The sequence below is a fragment of the Pelecanus crispus genome, chromosome 4 (assembly GCF_030463565.1).
Source record: "Pelecanus crispus isolate bPelCri1 chromosome 4, bPelCri1.pri, whole genome shotgun sequence".
NCBI lineage: Eukaryota > Metazoa > Chordata > Aves > Pelecaniformes > Pelecanidae > Pelecanus > Pelecanus crispus.
The window spans coordinates 77255979-77279141 of NC_134646.1; the positions used below are offsets into that span (position 1 = coordinate 77255979).

The window sequence follows — 23163 nt, forward strand, 5'->3', positions numbered from 1 at the left end:
AATGCAATGAACTACAAAGCTGCTGAAAAAATTGGTCTAAAAGGTGGCAATGTATCGTCTGCTATGTATAGAATATCTATTTAAAAAGCAGTATCTCATAATAAAGGAATAGTCCAGTGAAGTATTTTATGAAAATTCTGAAACAGACAGCTCTCAAATGTAAGATGACTTAATATATTACTACACTTGACAGACAAACGATATTTTGAAAAATGCAAGTGAAAGACTTGTAAAATGGCTACTAAATTATTTCCCTTAATAACACAAGATCAGTCAGGCCCGTAACAAAAACTACTACTGTAGCTGACCCAGCCACTGACGTATAACTCTTCATTCCAAAGTACCTGAACATACTAAGGAACAGCCAATTTTACTAGAGTATATCTATGAGTTATGCAGTGGTTGATAAAGATAATCAAATGCATCTCACAGCATCAATAATCTAACTGTCAGTCAAAAATTTATAGCATCAAATCATGAAAGCCTGATGCAATGCATTACTGAATTTAAAAAAAAACCACCCAACAGAAAGCAAGATCTATTTCATTAAGCATATACATTAAACTTCAAAATATGTATTTTATTTTATTGTTACAAATTACTGTTATTTATAGGATACCCGAGTCTTCACTCCATAACATTGCTGTAAATAGTTCTGTAAGGAAAAAAAAAATGTAACTCCTAGGGAAGTCCTGCAGCAGCACCACACAAGTAAATGACTTTGTTTCCAATTCCAGTTAATGTCAACACAGTTACAGGTTTCCAAAACTGAGATACTCCCTTGCACTGAAACACTGACAAAGCATCCTTAATTTCACTATCATTCTAAAACATCTGACAGTGCTAGAGAGGATGAATTCGGATGCTATGAAGCATGTGCATGGGGCAACGTAGCTTCCAGGAAGATTCCATCAGGAGTTGCCCACTTGCACCCCAGAACAAGACTTAACAGGTACTCTAATGGAGAATTTAGCCTACAGTCTTAGAAAAAACTCCAGATAAGATGTATAAAAACCTCAATTAAAATATATTTGTTAGCTCTAACAGGCTCAGCTAGAATTTCAATACTGTCACACGCGCTTTTAGTTTCAACCATAAATATAGCTGTTTTAAAACTCTGTTCAACCTGTTTTATACATGTTGAAATTATACCTCATTCTGAACAATTACTGACACACAAGAATGCAGAACACATGTGGGATCATTCCTTAAACATCTTGTTTCACTCCATATTTTTAGACAAGTTTTGGAAGAAGCATCTGATAGAACATTAGTAGAAGGGTGTGCCCACCAAATCCAGAATGAGTGCCCTAAAACCAGGTAAGTGACGAAAACCTGGAAACAGAAAGCATGCTAACAAGTAGAAAACATTATGCTGTGCAGCAAATATGAAATTTGGGGTTTTTTTTATATTTTATATATTTTCAGAGATTAAACATTCAAGTTTGTCCAGCAGAGAATTGGCTGGTGACTTCTCTTACCCACTAACGGGAACTTTACCATATTCTCTGTGAGATGAAAGTAAAGCAACTCCGGTTACTACTTTACAGCTATTAGCGCATTGCTTACTCTCCATCCATCCAAAACAAATATTGCACCTAATTTAGAAGTGATCAGTCATATAAAACACACAGTTTTCTTTCTCAACTTCGTCCAGAAACAACATATGCTAGTCTTTCACTCAAAGAGCGAAATCTTGTTTTGACCATGTACCCTTAACTAGCAAATTATTAACTATTAAGGAGATCACATTTTCATATTAAGTCATAGTCATGTAATGATGCTTTAAGATTTCATCTTTGCTTTCATCTTTGAAACAAGATTATCAGTTAACTTTTAAGTACTGGCAACTTTCATATGTCACCACCACTGGAAAGGTATTGAAAATGTCACGAAAAAGATCACAAACCAGTATGGAGGAAGTAACAGCAACTTTAAAAGGCTATTATAGAGTATAAGCATTTACCTTTCAGAATCTGAGCACAGGGATTTATCTATCCTCAAAATCTAATTCTAATATGCTTACTGTTTGATTAAATAAGTCTGTGTTGCAGGTTTATTCTAGCTTAACTAACTGATCTATTAAACCAACTTAATTCCCCATTTGTCCATCAGTCTTCAGAATCACTTGTACCACACTGTTAAGTGAAATGGAAACATTTGACAAATTGCGTACACATCTAAGAGTACCAGCAAAAAAGATCAATGAAGATGGTTACAAATGCATTCAAAATAACATGTTGTGCATACTTATAAGAGCATGAATAACCTATCAGTACATGTAACATAGAGAAGTATTTTCCCCAGAAATGTCATGCTGAAATACTGTATTTAATTTTGAAGATGTGACTTATACTTTCCAAGCGAAGACTCCTGAAGACTGAGAAATCTTATTAGGAACTACCTAGTCTGAAAGACAGAAGAAACATGAAGTAGGAAGACTAGCAGTGATGTTGCCCTTTTAAAATGAATTTCAGAAAAAGATCTGATACAGTGCAATTAGGTTAGAACCAAAGTCCTAGACTACACATAACCACAAGATACAAACATATCAAAATATCAGGCATAGTGGAGCCTTCACTATTTGAATCACATCCATGTCCCATTCTGCATATCACTCCACTGCTTGTTTTATTTCCCCTGTGTTATCATGTTTATTCCAACAATGCCTAGGAACCCGTGCCTGAAAGAGCTTGCAATCTATGATGTAAAACAAAACAAGATGCATATTCTTGCTGGAGGTTTAACTAGAACAGACTTTAGTGATGACTTGCAAAGTGACAAATAAAAACTTGCACACCTCTTCGACATTATGCACATCATTCTTCCGGATATCTAAATCACATAAGGGCTACTGTCCCAAAAGGAAATTATGCCTGAAATAAGTGTCAGATTAGAACAGACATACAGAAATGGTTAATCTAAAGCACTGTGGATTTTGGGTCACCAAGTATAAGAGTGTAGAAAGACAAGTTTTAAAGGGGGGGGAAGAAGTTAATCTACAATCATCAAATTCCTTGTTGACCTAGCAAAATAGATGGGCACAAAATTACATGGAGAACAAAAAAAAAAAAAACCCACCCACCCCACCCCCCCCCCCAAAAAAAAGAGCCATTTGTTACATCACGTATTTCAGACACCCTAAATCACAAAAGCCATTTCTTCTATTTCCCCCTCCCGTGTACAACATAAGTTTATGAGAGAGAGGAAACAGCAGGCTGTATGACATACACATGGAAGTCTGAAGATGCTGTCAGCCGGAAATGCTTTTGTAAATATGACACCTAAACACAAGCTTTGTGTAGATAACGAAAAATTTGGGGTAACCTTTATGACAGAAAGGAATGTAAACTTATTTATTCTTTTGTCACTTGAGCCACTAGGATACCTTTCTAAAGGCCTAATCCCTGAGCAATTTTTCTTGGGGGGGGGGGGGGGGGGGGAAAGACCAATTAAACCACACAATCTGCTTCCAATAAATTTCACCATATTATGAAATAATGTAACAGATCTAAATTATTCTGAGGCACCAGAGTGCAAACCACAGTCCAAGCTCCAATGAACCTCCTATGCTCAACGAAGTTGTCTGCTGCAAGAAGGGCTCTAATATTAATGGGGGGGGGGAAAAAAAACCACACAAAGGTATATTTTTGCTTTTTCAAGGCCTGCCCACCTATTTCTTCCAGCTCCTCCATTAAGGCGGGGCCCGAGCCCGCAGACCCCCGAGGATGGGGACCCCGGCGCTGCCCCCCGCCGGGCTTTCAGGAGCGACCCCAGGACGGCGCGGCCCCGAGCAGCCTGCGCTGCCCTTCCCCCACAAAGGGTGGGGAGCCGGGGACGCTGCCCAGCCCCACCGCCCCGCCGCGCAGGGCAGCGCCGCGGCCCCCCGCCGCCGCCGGGGGCCCAGCGCTGGCTCCCCCCGCCCCGCCGAGGCCCTGGGGCCCGCACCCGCCGGAAAGGGCAGGAGGGGAGGGCGGATGGCGCGGCGGCGGCAGCCCCCCGCCCCTGCCAGCGCCGCCCGCCCGGGCGGGTGGGTGTGTGCCGGGCCCGCCGCAGCGGGATGTCACCGCCGCCCGCCTCGGCTCCCCCCCCTCACCTCGCCGTGTCCCGCCGCGGCCCCGCCGCCGCCCAGGGCTCCGTTGCCGGCGGCCGTCGCCGGCGCTGTCAGCAGGCCGCCCACCGCGCTCGGCGAGGCGGCGGCCGCCTGGGTCGCAGCCCGCAGAGGGGCCGCTCCCGCCGCCGCCCCGGCCTTGCCCAGGCCGCCGGCGCCGCCGCCGCCGCTGGGTCCCGGCCCGCCGGTGCTGCTGAGGCCGCCGCCCCGCTTGTTCTTCCGGCGCTTGGCTCCGCGCTTGGCGTCGGCCGGACTCATCGTGCCTGACACCCGGGCAAGGGAGGAGGGAGCGGGGGGGAGGAGGAGGAGGAGGAGGAGGAGGAAGAGGAGGAGAAGGAGGAGGGGAAGGGGCGCGGGGCCGCCGCGAGCGCCCGGGAGCGGAGGGGAGGGGCAGGGCCGGGGCGCGGGCCACCCCGGGCGCCGAGGAGCGGAGCGCACCGACTGTCACGGCAACGGGGACTCCCTCGGCCCCAGCGCCGCTGACCAGAGTTACCGTCCAATATGGCGGACACAAGGGGAAAGTGATCCCCCTTTACGTCGGGGGGCTCCCCCTTGCGCTGACGGGAACCCGCCCGGCGGGGCACGCTGGGATGCGTAGTTCCCGCCCGGCGCCACCGCCCTTGGCCGGAGGCGGACGGCGGACTACAACTTCCGGCGTGCACTGCGAGGCCCGCCTGGGCGCGGCCGGTGAGCTCATCCGTCCCCGCGGTGCCTGCTGGGAGCTGTAGTCCCCTCCGCCGCCGTTAGCGCCGCCGGCCGACGTTGCCACCCCGCTCAAGGGACTACACCGCCGCCCGGCTGCCGGCGAGCACCACGTGACGCGCGCCCCTCCCCGCGTCTTAAAGGGGCCGCAGCTGCCGGTTGCTCCCGTAGGGAGCTGAGGCGCCAGGGGCTGCGTCCCCTCAGAGCGGCGGGCGGGCTGCGGCCGCAGCCCGCCCGCCGCTCTGAGGGGACGCAGCCCCGTGATATGGCGGTTTAACCGAGGGCCTTGCTGTCCCTTCCTGAAGAGCACGAGGCGAGCAGGCCTCAGCCATGGGGCTCCTCGCTGCTGAGGCGCCGGCCTCCATGTTAGGCCAAAGGAGGGTCTCCTGTAGCCTAACTCCATCAACCACGACAGCCCGGCTACTCCTCCTCCCACCATCGCCTGCCCGCGCGTTATAAACCACCGCCGCAATGGCCGTGGTTTCCCCGGGTTGCTCTCCACCGCCACGCGTGCGGGCCCAGATGAAACGCAGTAGCGCTGGGCTTTGACGTGACCGGGCGGCATAATGTAAAAATAATAGATAACGAGCGCATTAAACCTGGTCAAGGCCAGGTTGGACGGGGCTCTGAGCACCCTGATCTGGTTAAAGCTGTCCCTGCTCACTCCAGGCGGGTTGGGCTGGATGAGCTCTAAAGGTCCCTTCCAACCCAAAGCACTCTATGATTCCAAGTTACAGCGGTATAAAATCTTACTGCAGCGTTAAAATTTTGATGGCGTTGCGTGGTAGTGATAGCGGGTGAGCGTATAGTTCAGGGGCACCGGTGTGTTTGCCTTTCATTCACCGATGACCATACGCGCTTAAAAGGTCATGGAAAAGACAGCTCTGGCGTTTTGGGAGGGAAATGGAAGGCGACGCTCATCTCAGCGTTGCCCTGATGAGCGGTTGGCAGCTCCGGTAGAAGCTACCATCCATGCTGAAGCTGTTCCAGCATTAGTTTGCCTCGGTACAGGCGGAAGAGATTTGCACGTACACGCAGGCAGCTGTGAAACCAGGAGAACATGTTTGTTCGTTCTGTGGTCTAGTAAATGGTGATTTTTTTGGGGCAGGGCCCTAGCCTTCATAAACGCGTTCAACGCTTAGCACGCGCAGCGCTGCATGAACAGCAAATAGCAGCGGCGAGAGTAGGGGCTATACAAAACTCACACAATTGTATACAGCCTTTTGCCACAAGCAAATAAATTCTAGGCCTTGTAGTATAAATTTGAAGTTGGCTTTGTGTGACATCTCTTCTTAATATATGGCATTATTTTCAGAGCTAACATCTTTCACTTGAAATGGTGACACGTCTTATTTGAGTCTTATATAGGGCCGTCTTTATCTTCCTTTCAGAATTATATTTTCACTTGGTCCCTGTTCATTTAACACCGTGCTTCTGAAAGAAAGATTACAGCTCTGTCAGTCTCTCCATCCCCTATGTATTACAGATAAAAAGCATTATTATGAGAAACTATTATAGTAAAATCACTCAATCGTACAGGAGCTAAAGTAATACTACTTAGTCTGACATTACAACATTTAATTCCCATACTCTCATTATAGAAACATAAATGTTTTCCTTTTACACTTCAGATGTAGGGCCATCCAGATGATTTTTTTTCTAGATCCAGTTTTCAATATTAAAGAAAATTCACAGTGCGGGACGATAAGTTTTTACAAACTGTGCAGGTCGGGGTCTTTTTTTAAACCTGCAAGTAAATACTAGTGCTCAGGGAAATGAAGTACTTTTATGGTTTTGAACTGAACTCTGCTACCACACCTTGTTTTTAACTTACAGTTAGCTGCTGAGCCAGTGGGTTGTTTTAGAAATGAACTTGCCTCTTTGGTGGTGGATTTGAGCATTTGTACAAACCGGAGGAAAAGCGAGAGGAAATTAATTTGACTGCTGTGAAGACCTACAACTAAGTTTCTTGCCCTTACTTGAATCAAATTACTTAAAATGTTCCACCTCATACCTAAAAAAATAAACTCAGCCATTTGAACAAACTAACTTTAATTTACCTCATTGTTAATTTAAAACGTGGCATTGCGCTTCAAAATCCTTTGGGGGGAAAAATTATTTATACTCTGAAATTTTTCAAATTTTCCAGGAATGACATTTATAAAAAACTCACTGCATAAACAGTGCAGTTCACTGCAGTGCTTTCCCATGCTCTTCCTTTGAACCAGCCCAGTTTCAGCAGCACTGTAGTTTTCTCTGTGAGCCATAAAGTCAATGAGTTGTGCGGGTCACAGTTACCTTCGAGTTCTGCCTTCAAGATGCCACGGTGGCTGGGAAAACTCAATATGGTTTTACCTCCTCGCTGGAATATTTGTGCTGGTCTCCTGTTGCACACGCAATGATGTGAGGAATCTATGCACCGAACTGTTGTTATAACTTCAAGTAAAAAATAAGAGACCTGCTAATTGTTACTGTTCTTGAAATAATAGTCTCTGTGCCAGAGAGGTTAAAATTTATGGTTTCTTTAGTTTCAAGGGGTTCTTAATTATGCATGTAGTTCCTAATTCTGCAAGTGCTACTTGGTGACATCAGTAATGGACTGAAGTCAAATGAGCAGCTCACATGCAAGGCAGCCCCGAGAAGAGTTTAAAGCTGTCCTTCTGTTCCTCACCATTCTGTAATTACCCTGATTCACGGAACTATTGTTTCATTTACATTTCCAAAACTTACTTCGGGGTCCTGGGTTTCTCTCCATTTTTCCCATATTGCTGCAGTTTTACTGAGGACCTGGGGCTTTTCACTGATACTAACATTATACAACTCAAGCAATTTGTCAATGTAATTATTCTGCAACTAGCACTAATTTATCTTCGCTGTCCAACAAGCTGTCATTTTAATAGCGAGTTCATTTTTCTAAAAGGCTTCTCTACAGGAGAGTGAACATGCACGTGTGTGGGTATAGGGAAGGATGTATTTACATATCAGTGAAAACACTTAGAAAATATTGAGCCCACACACTTCATCTCATGTGAGTGTTGACAGTGGCTGTGGCATTAGAGGTCCACGTTGTTCACCTCCAGAGGCTGTTCTGTCTTTTCCCCAGGTTGGGTTAAGAGGACCTACTGTACTGGACCTTGCCACAGCATGGCATGAGGACTAGGTAGGGCTCTTCCAGTCTTGCGTTCCTATCACTTTAAGGATCATCATAATGGTGGGAGACCCCCTCCATGATCCACATACCAAACTCACAGCCCACCACTTTTTGGGAAAGCACCTGGAGGTGACTGAGGTCTCACAGAAGAGCTCAATCTGTGGTCACACAGCGATAGTATCATGATTACAAGCTGGCACATAGATCACTAAAGCAGCACCACAGCATATATCTACAGCCAATACCTTTAATCAGCTCACCTCCATTTCTCATACCCAACGCCAGAGTGTCTGAGCTCCTTCTACGTACAATGGATATTGACAACAAATTCCTGAATGGGCTTCATGGAATCCTAGGCACTGCCTCCTTTTCAAAGACAGAAAATGTTCTCAGGATAAGGTTATTGATTTATTTGCTTTGGTCGAGAGAGTTTTCGGTTGCTTGGTGGGACTAAACTGAAGAATGATGCAAGCAACATTGCTCTTCTGGCAAGGCTTTCTGTAAAGCAGAGGACTCCAGGTTTTCCTTTAGATGGCCAAATTCAGTGTCACCTAATCTCCTCTGGAATTTGTTTCACAGCCAGATGCCTCAGCCGAGAAAACCGAGAGGTTTAGAGCAAAATAAAAGGAATCTCACGTGTTGTACAATAAAATTTGATTTCAGGAGCTTTATGACCTCTTTGGCTTTATGGTTATTGGCTTTTTTCTAGACAATCTTCACTGGCCCTTAAGCAATGTGTTCTTTAAAGCCATAAGCACAGAGGTCTTGCAGAAAATCAGACTTGCTCCAGAGCATCTGCCGCAGAGAACAATATCCCAGGGAAACCTTGTCTTGGTACTTGCTGTAGCTGAGAAAATGTGTGATTCCTAGGTTCTCGTTCATAGTGCCAGTGCTGAAAGACTCCTGTGTTGTGCTGAACTTATAAACAATAAATGCAGAAGCAGAAAAGCAAGACAATTTTTTTCCCCGTCCCAAACACCTCAGTAAATAAACTGAATGAAGGTCTGTTTCTTTTAATGGGAATGCTAGAACGTGTTTGCCTACTGAACTGATCTTAATTCAGCAACTTTTTTCCCAATATTCCTTTGAGTCTCCACTTTTTCCCCCCTCAGAGTAAACACTTTCAGCCTATTCTGAAGAACATCTTTTGAAATGTAACCTGCATTTTATAAAGCATTGCTTAATTCTGACCACTGAAATATGGGTTATGTCACGTAACGTTGCTCTCTGCGAGCTGACATTTTACATAATGAAATATGGTGCCTTTTTGCATTAAAAAGCCACATTGCTGTCCCTTGTTGCCTATTGAAACAGTTACAAAGAAACATTTTGCTCATCAGTACCAAGACCACAGATAAGACTCTGTACTGGTTCCAGTTTTTCCTGACAAGAGCATGAGATATACCTGTACGTAGGAAATGGCGTACCTGCAGGTTGCTGGCACACAGCTGGAGGATGGCCTTACCAGCAATACCAGCAGCAGTTCAAAGTGAAGCAGAGCAGCTTGGACAAGTCTGCCCTTAGACGCTTTCAAACTCGTGAAATAAAGTGTATGGGGAATGAAGTTTAAGTCTCTCAGCTAGAGTTTTGGAAGAAAATCCAATTTCCACCTGTCAGCATAGGTGTTAACCTACACATTCAGAGCTTTGCTGGTGTGCTGGGGGAGTGGAGAGGATATTTCCATAGTGTGATCTGCTCTATTCACAGAGTCCCCACGCAGTAGGAAAATACAGCAGCAGTTTCCTTGCTCACAGTTTCCAGTCCTGCCTGCCCAGCCAGCTCCGTGCCTTGAGGAGCCCAGGCTCTCCGCTCCCTCTGAAGGCCACGGTCACTGGGGATGTTCACCTTCTCTGCCTTTTCCTTCCATCATTATTGTGAATAACCCTTAAAATTCAGCACTGGCAGCCATTTGCTGTGAGGTGTCCCAGCATTTTGGGGTTGGTTCTGCCTGTTGGGTCAGAATTGTTCTAGTAGTGTTTCTCCTGTTTCCAGCTACTGCTGTATAACAAGGTTTGGGGCTCTTTTGACCCTTTCATTCCACCTTTTAAAAGATGCTAAATCCATCCATCAGTTTTAATCCAGAGTATGACAGCTGAAAGATCAGAACCTGCCTCCTGGCAGCCATTAGCACCTACAAGCACACGTCCAATTTCATTGTGAGTTGTGCTGATCGAAGCATGTTTTGCTTTTGCACTCGTTGATCTGGAGCTTTTTAACATTTTCAAAATGAACAATGCAGCTTGTGAATCTTTCTTACCGTTTATCTTTCTGTTTCTTTGGCTTTTAAATTTATCACCACAGAGGAAAAAAGAATATCTTATTGCTCTTCTGTCTGCTGTTTCCTCAAAATATCCCAAATAATTTCTTTTTCCCTATCACTGAGTTGTGGTTATAGTAGCATAACATGAGGAAGCTTAACAGAGCTCATGGATCACCCAGGTTTCCACCCTATGTCTGAGAAACCCAACGGGGAAAAGGGATAAAAATTTCCATTTTCCCTCTTCTTGTCTCTGAGCAATCAAGTTAATGAATTTTAATTGCCATTTGTAGAGCAGTTGAACCCAGAGTAACAGTGAGGGGTTTTATGGGCTCGGACCACCTTTCTTTGATGGCAGGAGAGGGTGAGTCCTGGATGGGAACACCTCTCCACCAGCACGACACTGGGGAACTAGCAGCAGTCACCGACAGCATCTTTTGTCCATCCTGGTTGAACAGAAAGAAGTGGAGAACTGGGGCCTTAGGATGCTGCTGGTGTAGCCTTTAAGCCTAGAAAAGCCCAATTTACCTGACCACTTTCAACATAATTCTTAAAATTTCACTTATCATTGGGATGCCCCCAAACCAGTTGCTGGATGACAATATGTTTTCCAAAAGATCTCTGGTCGCAACCTTAAAAATACTGAATAACGGAGAACACATGGTCACAGAAAAAGTTCAACTGAGGCAGCAAATTGCCCTGCCATGCCTGGAGCATTGTCCACTGCCGTCTTCAGGAAGCCCAGTGTCATTTCATGCATCTGGAACACGTTAATTTCTTCTTCATTGCACATTTTGACAGCCTCCCCACTTACTGAATGAGGAGCACGTGGGTGCTGCCCTGGGAATGACTGCCCAGGAGGCAGGAAGGGATGGCAGCAAAGTGAGGGCACTGCCCATCCTTTATTATGGGGTAGGTGGAGAGCAAGCTGGAAAAGCAACACACAGATCAAACCCCAGCAAAAATGACTCAGTGCTGGCAGTAATTGTAATTCGGCTTGGCAAGGAGCAGGGCCTGTAGGTCTCATCGTGGGGCAGAAGGGGTGGGAGTCATGTTCTGCACGTGGGCAGGCTGAGGGGAGCAAACACGGGGCACTCACTTTGAGGAAGTTTTGAAGCTGCGGCAAGGCACTGGTTTTTATGGGACTGGTTTTTATGGTGCCTTGCTCAAACAGACTAGCAGGAACCCTCATGAAGTTGATAATCCTGTATGTTTCAGGTTCTTGATCTCTGCCTGTCTCTTCCCCAGGTCTTCTGCAATGTGCCAGTCCCTGTTTCTGTCCCCACCCTGAGTGGAGTCTGAGGGAGAAGAGGTCCATCAAAAGCCTCCAGCTCCTTTACAGGAATGGATTCAAACCCCCGTGAGCCTGTCATCTTTGCACCTTAGACTGTGGTGCAGACACCTACCACCAAACCATGATGTTTTAGCTACACAACACAGTGGAGAACAAGGCACCAAAACTAAGTTTTACTGCTTTTGCTTCTAATGCAAGGTTAATATGAATCACCCGATGCTGTGCAGTAGACACATCCCATGTCTGGAGTGAGGTTTTTGGCTCCAGAAGAACATATCAGTTTAAGCACTAAAAAAAGAAGTAAGCTAGAAAAGCTAATTTCTATAAGCTGTTTCTAGCAGTGGTGTGCAAAGGAAACCAAACTGTATGCTACCACCTTGTCTCAGTGACCTGCCTAAGAATTTTTTTAATCCACCTATCACTTTCAGTCCCATTTGACAGAGGCAGAATCCCCAGATACGCCATCCTACAAGTTTTAGGGAGACATTAACTTTCACATCCCCAGGGTAGCCCCACAAAGGGAAAAACACTTTCAGTCTCTTATCTGTAACAAGAGGCAAGAACCCGCTGGCCAGTCAGCCCATGCATAACTTCAAGCACGGCATAAAAGATGCTGCCGCTTGCCTGGCCAGGCAGAGAGGAAATGAGAGAGCCGGGAGGGGAAGGGAAGGAATGTGGAGATGCAAAGTCCAACCCCACGGGAAACTTCATTTCCACTCCTCATAGAGCAGCACATTTTAGTGAAGACTGAGATTCAGAGGTGGCCTCACTGAGATGCCTCCAAGCCTGGGGCACTGGGGGCTAGTGTTTGGTCCAAGATCAAAGATACCAAAACCAGCTGTGAAATTCCAGTCCAGAACTAATTCCTTACCACAATAAGTATCTGTACTTCAACTTAAATATTTAGTTTGCTTGATGAGATTATTGGAACTGACTGAGCTTGCCCCTGGATTGTCGAATCATTTCCACCTTGTTTTCTGAAGTCCAAAACAAGTCTTTTAACCCTCAGAAAACTTGAGCAGTTAATATAATGATGTGATCCAAAAAGATGCTGAGCACCAGAAACCTCGCAGCAGCAAGTATAAATACGTCTGGGTTTCAGCTGCAGGTCCTTTAAGAGCTACCTGTTATTCTAACCTCATTCACATCGTTTGCACAGTGGGGCTTTTTGCTGGATTGATAAGCAGTTAACTGTAAACAACCATTTCATGGTATTTATATGAATACAGGGTGTCATAATTCTGAGCTTCTCTCATCCCTATGAGAGAAAATATTCAAGGAAATTCCCCAAAGGGCAAGTCACATTTGGATAAGGCTGGCATCACTCCAAGAGCATGCGATTGCCAGAGAAAGGGAATTTACTTGACGAAGAATGAGAATATAGCATTATTTACCAGCTAAGAGCTGATCCTGCAGGGGGTAGAACATCGTCTGCCTTGGTATCAGATGGGACTGAGGCCGCTTCACATCTCAGCCCCAGATTTAATAAACACTGACATGTTTGCACAGTATGCGCTTGCAAGAGGCATTTCTGTAAGTGCAAGGAGGCAGTTTGTGCATTAGCAAGGCTGGCAGAGACATTTTCTGAGCCACTTCAGTATCAAAGTTGTCAACTGCAACAGCAATATCAAAAGCTTCAGCAGAGATAGGCTTGTTAATGTACACTGTTTCTGGGCACAAACCATTAGCAGAAGGCTACAGTTGCTGGGTTTCAGGGCTTTTGCTAGTCTGAGTTTATCTATCTCTCTATGTATTTATTTTGAAGTAGTAAAAATGACACGTGCACTGGCTTGTTCATGCATATGAATGAAAAGGAACTTTGGTCACATTTAGCATACACATTTGAGCATACCTTTAACTCCAGAGAGAAATCAGGGCGCAGCTGTATGCCGCGATTTGTTTTTAAAGCATCCACCTTCAGAGAGTGCGTCGTGCCAACAACCACGTGCCATTTGTTTGGGAAAGGGGTGGAACAAGGAAAGTCTGGACATTGTAAACATTTTACCACATGCAACCCTACCAGTTATAGAGAACGTCAGGGGAGAGCATGTAAATGCAGCTTCAAAGGCATTGTGGATCACTCCATTGATTTCTGCCTGTTTGATCCCCTGGCAAATACTGGCAAACCTGGGGACGAAAGCAACATCTTCCTTTTTTCTTCTGCGCAAGTCTTCCTCCCACTTCTCCCAGTTCCCTCCAGGATGGTGTCCAAATGATTTTGAACAACAGGGAGACAGTGCTGCAACTTTAAATAATCAGAAATTGTTTTTTTCAAGGGTAAAATTTCCCCATCCTGGCTAATCGGTACCTGAGTCAAGGCTGACGGAGAAATGAGAAATTTTCTCTTCCCCCTTTTAAAGTGTCTACATTATTGTAGGCAATTCATGCCAACTGAAGTCAAGGGAAGCAGGCTGTAGTTGGGTTTGGTTACAATAACTTTATTTATACTTATTGATATCACATTTCAGCTTCTACAGGTCATATAACAGCTCCCTGTCTTTGGCTAATGAAGCACTTATCTCATTCAAAATTAAAAATATGACATGGCTGTTATGCCAGATAAGAGATGGGTGTATTCTCTGAATTCTTTTATTTCTTGGTGACTAAATTCAAAACAGGTTGGAACAAAGAAGAGCTATTTCATTACATGACTGCAAATAAATGATATAGAAAACCACTACATCGCGGGCTTCAGTAAAATAACTTGCTGCTTTGAGAAGTACTCTGTCCTAAAGATTTACTTGAATATCCTGCACTTCTCAAAGAGGGGTCACCTCTCTACATTTCAAGCAATTTTATTTGTTTCAAAGTGCAAAAGAAAAAAAGTGGAAAATGTCTTTATTTAAGAGTATGTGGTAACTGGATGCATCGTAGATAAAAATAATGGTTAAGAACTCGAATCCAGAAGGGGCAGCAGATTCAGCCTGAATGAATTCGAAAGCTTTGTCAAAGAGAGCAATTCAGTTTTGGCAGCTTGAAAGCTTAGAAAGCTGGTAGGGGAAGGGCTGCCAGAAATGTGTTTCTTCGAAGAAGACTTTCTACTGAGGATACCCTTTAGAAATCGATCTAACCTGGGTTACCCCTTGGACGTTACTTGCTGCTCGTGCTCTAGCTTAGTATATGCAGGGTCTGGGTTGAGTTTCCTTTTCTGCCCAGTGCCCTGTGTGATTCTGACCATTTATTTAACCTCCTTGGGCTCAGTTTCCCTTGTATAAAATGGAAATAAAACCCACTGTGCAAATCTTCCTTCTGAGCCTCTCTGGCATGGTATCTTACTGTTTCCAGAATAAATTACTGAAGTTTGCAAGGACCATATAAATCTGATCTATAAAGTAGGTTGATCTGTGAAAAAAGCTGCCGTGGTTGAACTAAACCATCTTTTTCTCCTACGAAACACAACAGTAGCATCATGTAAAAAGTCAGTGGAATTATATTGGCACAGGTCAAATCACTCTAAAACAATCTAAGAAGTGGTATCTAATGTTGGCAGCACTTGAAAAGCTGTGCTCTCTGTTTTGTCATCCGGTGTTAGGATGGCTTAACGTTCAGGCAATTCAGATCTGCAGTAAGGAGTTATAAATCTGCTGCCTTGTCACAGTATTTGTGATACTTGGTTAAAGCATCTTCCCTCAAGCATTTATTAAAACAATTTAAAAACTCCTTTTTTTTTAAAGTGGCAATAAAATACTAAATCGCTATCTTATAGCAATTTAGTAACTGTTCTAGTTCTACCAGTTACATACAGTAGTTCCTTAGTGCTTTCACTGTTAAAGCCTTACAAAAAGACCATAGTCCCAGTTTCCTCACCCAGGTGAGATGCTGGAGTCTGAACACCATCATGTTAAGCCAAAGGAGCTGCAGCACTTTCCACTCCATAAGACACCGGTCTGCCTATAACTCAGGGAAATAGATCTGCCTGAGTTCATGCTGAGCGTGTTCTTAGCTGTTAAAGTAAAATCTTCTTCCCCTCCCAGGTTTTAAAATGTGACCCTGTTTTCTGGAGAATATCATTGACCATTTTTTTAAGTTCTGCATAAAATTGGAAAAAGCTCCCGCTATTGCTGTTAAACTGCAAGAAGAAGTCTCATCTGTTTTGCCTAGTTAACTTGGGTGAGTTTCTACAGCATTTTCCTCCTGTTACCCTTGGAGGTCTGGTACAATGAAGGCTTTGTCTAACCCCAGCTGTAATTATTGGTAAGAACAGAAAGAAGAGGGAAAGTGGAGGAGAGATGAGAAGGGCATCCTTTAGGAGCACAAAGTGGGCTCGGACGTGGTGAGGAGTGAATGAAACGCCACGGCTGTGGAAGATGTACCCCCAAAAAAGGCTGAGAAACTGATGACTTCAAGGGGATGTAAGTCCCAAAAGAGCTGGGAGGTGGGCTGGGGAGAGCAGGTGAGTGTCCCGTGAGTGAGTGTCACAGGAGGGGAGGCGATGACTGGAGGAAAGAAAGGAAGATGTGGACTTTTGGAGATGTCTCTGAGACTTCGGTTGCAGTGAAGGTCTCCTGAAGAAAAGCCAGAAAGCTTCTTCAGCAGCCGAGAGGGCAAGGGGTGAGGGTGGGGAAGCAGAAACCAGGAGAAGATGGCACAGAAAATGCAGCTCACGGAGAACAGAAGAACAAAAGGCAAAGGGGACAAAGAAAAATGTCAAGTTTTTGAGCCACCCCTTCTTTCACTTTATTAGGCCCACATGCAAAATCAGCTCAGGGGCAGAGCACCTTTGCAGCTCCATGCACTGCAGTTAAGTGTAGTGGTGATCTCAAAATGCCCAACTGCAAGACTTGTGAGCTCATCCATGTCCCCCTCTGCACAAGAGATGAAACCTTTTTCTTTAGGAAAAAAAAAAAAAAAAATTGAAGTATTTTCTTAAAAATTAATGCTTAGGGTACATCCAAATTACTGTAACGTCCAATTCTTTCTCAGCTAGTCAAGCCTCAGAGTAACCGTGGCAACACCAGGCACCCATTTTCTCTTTTTCCCCCCCAGTCATGACTACTGTTGGGGAAGTCAGTCCTGGCTTTGCCGCAGCACCGGGGAGGCTGTGCATGCCTGCACGTGCCTTCGAGCTCAGGCCTTCAGCTGAAAAACGTAAACGTCTGTAAATAAAAAGGTTATTTTCCCCATGAACTTACCCCGTTCATGTAAGAGAGTCCTGCTTTTCCCAATAATGGTGCTAATTAATGGTTTTCACTTCATTCCCATTGCCACACGCAGTCACTTCCCAAAGCCCGAGGCCCTGTCGGTGCCTCCCTCATCTTGAAATGCAGGTGAGCTTCTTTTCCCAGCAGCCAGCACCAGAGACAGATGTTTATAGTTTTCCATTTGCTTCACTCTCTGTGGATGATTTGATTTTCTCAGCCCAAGGCAGCCTGCAAGAGTCAAGGTAGTAAATGAACCTGCCTGCTTATGGTTTGTAGCCATCCTAGGTGGCTGCTGAATTGCTCTGTGTGGCCACGTCTTTCCTCTGAGGCTCATGGAGATATGGAGAGACCACCAACACACACACAGCCCTGGTACATCAGCCGGTGACAGCTTCTCCTGGCTTTATCTCTGTGAGATTGTGTCCCACATCCCAAAGCCCTGTTTGCCTCCATCCGTGAGGGGAAATTGTGCATCGGGTTTTGCCGGTCCTTACTGATGCCACGTGTGGCCGCCGGCACCGGGAGGCATTGCCTGCCTCTTTCGGCAGCTGGCAGTGAGGATGCTGAGGGCTGCGTGATGTGGGCTCAGGGGTGGGCGGCAAGCCACTCACCTGCAGCGAAAGCGGTAAGCTGGGAAAAGCTCGATTTCCACTCCAGGTCCGGCATCTCCACCTTTGACCCAGGAGGCTTTTCTGTCTTTTCAAGACCAAGCATGGAGGAAAATGTCTTTTCAGTGTCAGGAGTGTTCTCAAAGTGTTTCACCTTTAGCAGAAACATCCTTCTGCCTGCAAGCTGAAGTGATCCTTATTCTTACAGCATCCCTGTATCACCTCTAGAAATAAAGGCATATACAAATATCACAGACAGCTGACAAGCTGAAGACAATTAATGCTCGCTGTCTCTGACCCCCAGTCACACAATCTCTGCTGACCTTCTGCTGGTTTTCCGGCTTCCCTCTCACCAGCATCCCCATTACTGGGTTTTGCTGTGAAAATATTACAAAGTACAGCTCAGTTCATAAGACAGACCACGCAGTCAAGGGCACATGTAGCTGTCACGTCACCGCAGGCTGCAACACTCCCCCAGCACCGCGGCATCTCCCCCAGCTCTGCCATCCCTTTTTCACAGGGTGTTTCTTGCAAAATTCCTTGGTAATTAGATAAAACAAGTGGGATCCCCTTGGTTTGCAGCAGGATGAATGCCACGAGTCTGACCTACGCCACAGGTGCCTTCCCAGGCCTTCACTTTGCCTTATTTATGGCGGTGCGTTGGAAGGGATCTCTGGGGTGGCCAGAACATCACGGAGATGTTGCAGCCGACCCTGTGGCAGTCAGCAGAGCTATTCCGCGTGCACAGAGCAAGGGTGGATGACAATACCAGGCTGCTTGGATAAGGTGTGATTAAAGACAGATGGAAAAAACAGCCTGATTTTATTCTACGGCTTTGTAAGTGTCCATGTCACTCTTATGTATTTTTTCTACAGGGATTGATACTGCTTTTCTGGTTTGTCTTTAATGAATAAACCCTTTCTGTGAGAAGCTGAGTGCATGCATTACCATTTTGTCCATTACCAGCCTTAGATTTGCAGGCTATGAAGCCATTCCTTTCCACAGTGACATCAACCAGTGGAGGATGTGATTTATTTCAGCACGATGCGACTCCTTGCAGTCAGTTATGTTGCAGCAATAGCCACGGGCTCCCTCCGCGGTGCAGAACATTTTGACGCAGTGCAAAGACTCCTCCTTGCGATAACAAAAGACGTTGAGAGATGTGCTCGACAGACCTCCATTGCCGGTATTAACACAAGTCTTGGAAACAACGTCCCAGGCCTGGGAACCGAGAACTGTGCGCCCAACCGTGCTCACCCCACTGACCCCACCGTGCTCAGGGCTGCGGAGTCAAGGCTGACAGCCGCAAGCATCAGCCCACACCAATATACGTCCACCTGGGTACTGTTACCTCGTGTAAACAACAGATTGAGAGCAGTCTGGAGAAGGGCAATGCCTTTTCATTTCCCTGCAAAGCATCGCGCTCTCCTCTGGACACTGCATAAAGCCACTCTGCCGTTTCCAAGGTGATGCCTGGAGGTGAAGCCTGTTATATATTCTCTTGCAGGTAGCAGCAGCTGTAGCCGAGAGATGCCCTTGGATGGGCCATTGTTTGAAAGGAGGTAGGAAAAAGGCAGAAAGAAAAGATCTATTTGTAATCAGTTTTTTAAAGACCGGTAAGAAAAAAAGATGAATTAGGGCATTTATTTTATGAGATGGTGAGTGTTTTCGAATGCAGTTCAAGTCCTTGCACCTGGGAATGAGCATTGTACCTACATTGTAAACAACAAAATTAATCATTTGATCTTTGTTTTGCTCTGTCCTCTAAGGTGATGGTTACAAATGTTGTTTGTGCCTAATATTAAGTCTTGAGTTGCCTGAGGAAGACTCCGATTTTAAGGTTTCTCACTTTATATATCAAAAGGTGCATGTTCCTTTCCATGGGCTCCTCAGAGGAAGGGCTTGGTGTGGATGCAGCACCTGGCCCCTTGCTGCCTCTGGGACCTCCTGAAATCTTGGGGAACATTTTCTAAACTTTAAAACATCTTTCTGGAATTTCTTCTCCAGAGTTTTGCCACAAACCAAAAACCAGATTTATTTTAAGCTTGATTTACCCTCACTAGAGTCTTTCTGCAGACCTCCTTCAGCTCAAAATTTCATAACACCCTGCGGTTTTGCAAGCAGTGGATGCTTGGTTTAATAGATACATTTCAGTCGGTGTCCTAAGAAAACAAACAGAAAGCTGGCCCCAGAAGATGCTTGTCTCCTTTTTGGTTTTCCTTCTGGTAATTCTGAGGGGAAACCGTAAGCATATACTGTACACACTTGGATGTAATGGGCATTTCTTTAAAACATTAAAATCTGTTCTTGCAGGGTAGTCTTTGATGTCCAGCTAAGTCAGACCGACACCTCGTCCAGGCTGCCGTCTGCCTCTGAGCAATCAATGCCAGATGTTTTAAAGGAAAATTGATAAACCCAGCCCTGGGCCTCGCACAGGGGCAGTTTGTAGGACACCTTTCCCAGCGCAGCCTTGCCCAGTCCCATAGAGTTCAAGACGCAACTGAAGGCTGGGAGATGGTAAGCGGCAATAGAGCACAGACACTTGAATTGCTGTCGGCAGCCCTTTGAAATGCGCCTGAGGTCGGAGCAAGGCAAGGTCATCCCCAGCCTGACCAAGAAACTCCTGAAGTCTGGGAAACTGGGAAGGAGGAAGATGGATGGAGATGAGGAGAGCTCTGGTCATCTCCCCTCTTCCCTCCAGTCCTCACCAGGAGCGTAACACGGCTGTGGTCATGCAGCGGAGCGCTCACTGGGCTGGAGCTCTGCTCAGCTGCAGCCTCTGATGCAACAGAGACTTGTGGAGTCTGGACTGGTGCCTGTGGTTGTTCGGGCAGCAAAAGGAATGAGTAAGCCATCCACCACAGGAGCATTTTGTTTTGATGTTAAAATGTGACAGACAACAAATGTGTTCGTGTCTCTGTGAGCTGGGTGGTTTATTCCCCTCCTTCTCGGGCACGAACCCACGGGAGCACCGCCATTCCCAAGGCAGGATTTGCTTTGCAGCAAGAAGACTGGGGGGACTCTCCCGCTTTGCAGGCAAGGTGCAGAGCACAACCTGTATTGCAAGGGAAAGACCCCGGGGCAAATTAGCAGCTCATGATTACTTCTGCTAGCCCTGCTTAGCCTGGCACAGAGTGGAGACAGTGTGGCAGGGCTTGACTGGCCCTCTCCAGCTCAGGGCTGGCCCCATCCTGGCCCCCCCCGCAGCAGGATGGCAACCACGCAAGAGCTGCTGGTGGCTGCAGCACGGTGCCTGAGCACCAGCATGGGGTGCTGTGAAACCTCTGCCTCCACGTGAAGCGGCACAGCACTGCACTGGGTCACGTATTTGTTATTTGTACCCAGAGACATTGGGGTGGAGTGGGGTAGGGAAATAGTGGAAGTTTATTTTCCATGGAAAACGATGAAAGCCACGTGCAAAATCAAAACCACACTGACCACTGCGTTGTGCAAATCCTAGGCTTACAGCAGCTCTGCTTTCTGGCTACGTAAGAATATGTGTATTTATTTGCTGTGCTGAGTTCCAGGCAGCACCGTGGTACATCCAGAGGGCACAATATGCGTACCCTATGAATTAGAGTGCAAGCATCAGTTCAGCAGCACATTGTGTATATAGTCGCTGGCAGATTATAGATGACTTATGCATTAGTTCTAACTGGTGCAGGAGCACCGGGGAGCACCAAAGCTGTTTTGAAATAAATCTCTCTCGACGCTTACGTCTGTTCATGATAGTTACGGCCTTTTAATCTGCCTCCGATGTACTGAACTGCTGCAACACACTGGTTTTTATTGATTTATAATTCTCTGAAGTGCATTCAGGGCTTGCAATAAGGTGCAAGGCAGACAAGGGCAAAGGGAAAGAGGCTGCTGCAAGCAAGAGCTGCAGTCCCCTGCGTGGAAGCAGCCACTCTCCCCGGCGTGGGCTACCCCACGTAACGTGTCAGGCTGTGCTCCTGCAGCAGCTACAGGGGGGAGCTGATGCCCTGCCCTGTCCCTGGGGGCCCTTGCTGTTGCCTGTGCCCCTTCAGCACCCGGCTGCCCCCCCAGGAGGGGGGCTGTGCATCCGTATCATTGGGAACCACAAGGGATTTTGGCACTTTGCTCAGCGAGCCAGGAGGTTTGGCTGCCTCTAGCATAAATCACCAGACAGAACCGGAGGCTTTTTTTGAGGTTTCTAGGTGAAACTGGATCTGAACCCAGACTCCAGTTCTTCTCACCCATCAACTCTCCGGGCCATTTGATTCCCTTACCTGGTCCAGCTCCGTGTTTGCAGGCAGATGCCACAGCTGACTCGTGGAGCGAGCCACCACCTGCGCCCAGCTCTCCCGGGGTGCTGGTGGAGCAGCAGTGAACGCTGTGCTGCCGGTCATGCTGTGTGAATCAGGGGAGCGCAAGTCCTGGCAATTAAAAACTGTTGCAGGGGGTCTCTTTGGGAGCATCGAGGTAGAAGGAGGAAGGTGGGGGACCAAAGCGATGACCTCTCTAGCTGAGTGTTGTCGTGGTTTAGCCCCAGCCAGCAGCTCAGCACCATGCAGCCGCTCGCTCACTCCCCCTACCCCGGTGGGATGGGGGAGAGAATCGGAGGAGTAAGAGTGAGAAACACTCCTGGGTTGAGATAAGAACAGTTTAATAATTGAAATAAAATAAAGTAAAATAATAATAATAACAATATAATAATAATAGTAATAACAATATACAAAGCAAGTGATGCACAATGCAATTGCTCACCACCCGCCGACAGATACCCAGACAGTTCCCGAGCAGCAATCGCTGCTCCCCGGCCAACCCCGCCCAGTTTCTATACTGAGCATGATGCCATATGGTATGGAATAGCCCTTTGGTCAGTTTGGATCAACTATTCTGGCTGTGCCCCCTCCCAGTTTCTTGTGCCCCTGGCAGAGCATGGGAAGCTGAAAAGTCCTTGACTAGCATAAGCAGTACTTAGCAACAACTAAAACATCAGTGTGCTATCAACATTATTCTCCTACTAAATCCAAAACACGGCACTATGCCAGCTACTAGGAAGAAAATTAACTCTATCCCAGCCAAAACCAGGACAGTATCTTTCCTGCAGACTGACATCATGAAGACCCATGTGTCCGGACTAGGGTCAGGCTACACGCACATTCACAAGGTGCGAGTCACACGCTGTTGCTTTAAGTGCACCTCAATTATTAATTGTGTTATGTAGAGCGTGTTCTTACATCACAGCTTTCTGTTCTTACATCAGTTATTCTAGGAAGTCTTTCACAGCATGGAATCTGGTGCTAATTAAATTGTGGTGGCCAGTACCACCGAGGCGTTCTTGGCAGCAGTGCTTCTGGAGAGGAGATGTTAAACACAGAAATTGCGTTATCTTTGGTGGAAAGAGGCTGAGCAAGGGTTTTGGAGTGGTCAGACTATTTAAGAACCTGCATGTATATGTGTGAAAAACGGTGATTACATCATGCTGGGATTGAAAATAGAAGTTGGGGATTCAAGGCACCGCGGCAACATTTGAATGAGGGTCAATATTTGCTTTTTGCACTGGGCTCTGCCTGTGAGCCTGGTGCAAGTGGTGGGGATGCTGTGGCCTTAGCAGGTGCTGTTAGACCCACTCGTGTGCCTGACCCACAGCGCCGGTGCTAAAGGGGAACTGAAGGGGCTGGAGGAGCCAAGCGGCATTCCGCAGATTGACGGGGCACACAAACGCCCGCACAGGAGCTGGGCCTCGGCACAGGTCAGCTCACCAGGCACAGGCATGGCTGAGCATCCCGCATCCTCTGCCCTTGCAAACACCTGCTCATTAAGTAGCTCCTCTGTTCTTAAGCTGAGCTGGGTAAGACATTTCTCAGCAGTTTCCTTTAAAAAAAAAAAAAAAGAAAAGAAGTTAACCAAGATACTTCACAAATTCACACCA

General features: G+C 46.4%; 1 protein-coding gene across 1 annotated transcript in view; it reads right to left on the reverse strand.

Annotated features, from left to right (window-relative positions):
- The window catches only part of FAM193A (family with sequence similarity 193 member A), an 81269-nt gene extending 77161 nt beyond the window's left edge, over positions 1–4108 (reverse strand). The window contains exon 1 of the mRNA XM_075709062.1: positions 4097–4108. The gene's annotated coding sequence lies outside the window, so the exon portion shown is untranslated. The remainder of the gene's footprint in view (positions 1–4096) is intronic.
- Positions 4109–23163: the final 19055 nt, after the last annotated feature.